Source organism: Tiliqua scincoides, chromosome 5 (assembly GCF_035046505.1).
Source record: "Tiliqua scincoides isolate rTilSci1 chromosome 5, rTilSci1.hap2, whole genome shotgun sequence".
Lineage (NCBI taxonomy): Eukaryota > Metazoa > Chordata > Lepidosauria > Squamata > Scincidae > Tiliqua > Tiliqua scincoides.
In genome coordinates, this window is record NC_089825.1 from 117,451,448 (window position 1) to 117,453,769 (window position 2,322).

Below are 2,322 nucleotides of genomic sequence, written 5' to 3' on the forward strand. Positions count from 1 at the left end.
TCTTAAAGCATTTTTATCGAGTGTAATCACTGTTGTATAGGTGGCATATATGTTTTTATGCCTGTGGCTGTCAGCAGGCATAGCCACAGGAATAAAGCTGGCATAACACTCACACAAACACCCCTGAAGACTGGATGACCAGATGCTCACTTTTTCCAGGACATGTCCTCCTTTTAAGCCTCGTGTCCTTAACTTAAATGTCCTCCTTTTTCCTATGAGTGACACCTAAAGGCAGCGCATAGCCTCTTAAATTAATCAATTATATGTAATATAGTTTTAAATTTAATAATAAGTGTTGCATTGCTATGGAAACAAACTGGTTTTAAAGAGCGGGGGGGGGAACACCAACATAACAAGGAACCATTAAGCATTTGTTTACTCATAAGTAAACGCAAACGCATAGCTCAGTTTTACTTTTCTTAGCTTTCAATACACTTATCAGCTTGGAGGGAGGGACTTCCTTCTCGCATGTTTTTGGTTCATCAGATTGGGACCATTCTGGTGTCCTTGCATTCCTCTCGGCCTGTCCTTCCCAATGGACTAAGGCACGGTCACCTACTCATGAGTTAACATGAATAAACATGTCACTCAGTTTCACTTTCCATAGGGCTGCATGCATTTTTCTTGGTGGCAGTGGCATAGCTAAGGGGGTGCAAGGGGTAGCCGTCACACCAGACAACAAGCTTTAGGGGTGCAACAAGCTGAGCTTTGACCACTGAGTAGTGGCTAAAATTGTGAAAATCTTGATATATACGAATAATACCATCATGTTATATATCACTGGAAAGGCAGTGCAATGCAGAATGCAATGAATCAAACCACATCAAAATATCTGTATGCTATCAAACGTTATGGCCAATTAACCAGAAAATGAAAACACAACTGCCTTAGGGAACAAAAAGTGGATTTTTTAAACTCAAAACGGAACTATGAGACTGTTCTGAGAGCCAATGTGATGTTATGATACTGCATGGAACCAATACGGTGTTAATATGGAGGAGGCTGGTTTCCCCCAATTTGCACTTTTTAAAAAGCCTGGGTGTAATGTTACTTCTGGTTGTGACATCATTTCTGGGGTCTCATTTTGAGCTCTGCACTGGGCTACACATTCATTAGCTACACCACTGCTTGGCAGCTTCTGAGCATTCTCAGAAGACTTTACAGCCAGTGAAAGCAACAGAGCTGTGAGCAAGTCAGGGGCTTAGCCCATAGTTGTCCAGTCCACAGGCGTACGCATTTGATCTCTGTTGTGTATATGCAACATTGGGCAGAAATGGCGGGCAGCCCATTCCTGAGCTGCCCGGAGCTCCCGAACCCGGCGGCTCCACGGACGGCTGCCGCAAGTTCCTGCGCCTCCTGCGCTACCATGGGAGGCTCCTTGGGAGAAGGGGACGTTCATCCCCTTCCCCCAAGTAAGGGAAGCAGCCCCGCAATGAGGCTACTCACTTTAGCAGCAACCAAAAGGTCACCTCTAAAGTAACGGTGCTCGTGAAGGGTGAGCAGCCCTGCACGAGTGCCTTGGATCCTGCCGAGCTTAGCTCCGCGGATCCGCCTCTCCCCCGCCCCCGACACACCACCCCGACACCCCCGGCCATGCTCCCCCCTCCTCGGAATGCCTGCCCCACGCCCCCGGCCACGCCACTGCCTCCCATTCCACAGCCCAGCAGTCTGGGGGACCACGGAGCTGGGGAACTTGGCAACCGCTGGGCGCAAGCCCAGCGCCGGTTGGCGCTGGGCTAGTTCCAGCAGGAACCCAGCAGTAAACCACGCAAACGTGCCGTAAGGACCATGCCACGGATCTCAGGATTGGGATCTGAGTCACACAGTCAGAAGTACTTGGGAGAATTCACAGACGCTCTGCAGCCACTTTCATAGGTACATATCAATGTTAGTTCATTAATTGAGCAGGATATTGCATTTTGTTGTTTGATAAGCCCAACTTTTGTTTTGGCGGTGGTATTTCATTTTTACCAATTTAGACTGTCCCTAGATATAAGTAAAAGAAGTACATAAATGATCATCTCCAAGTGCAGTCTTTCTATACCCTTGACTTTCCATTTTCTATCTAGTTTCTGAGAATCGTCTCATTTAACAACAGTGCAGGAGACAAAGTTTCTTTTGACCAAAATGGGGTATTAATTGCGGGATTTGATATCATCAACTGGATTCTTTCCTCCATTCAATCCTTTCATAGAGTTAAAGTTGGGAGTGTGGATCCCCAGGCTCCTCCAGACCAGGCTTTCACCATCAATGAGGATGTCCTCACATGGCACAGATGGTTTAATCAGGTAGGAGGGTGTTGTTGGCAAGTCCAGGAAGACT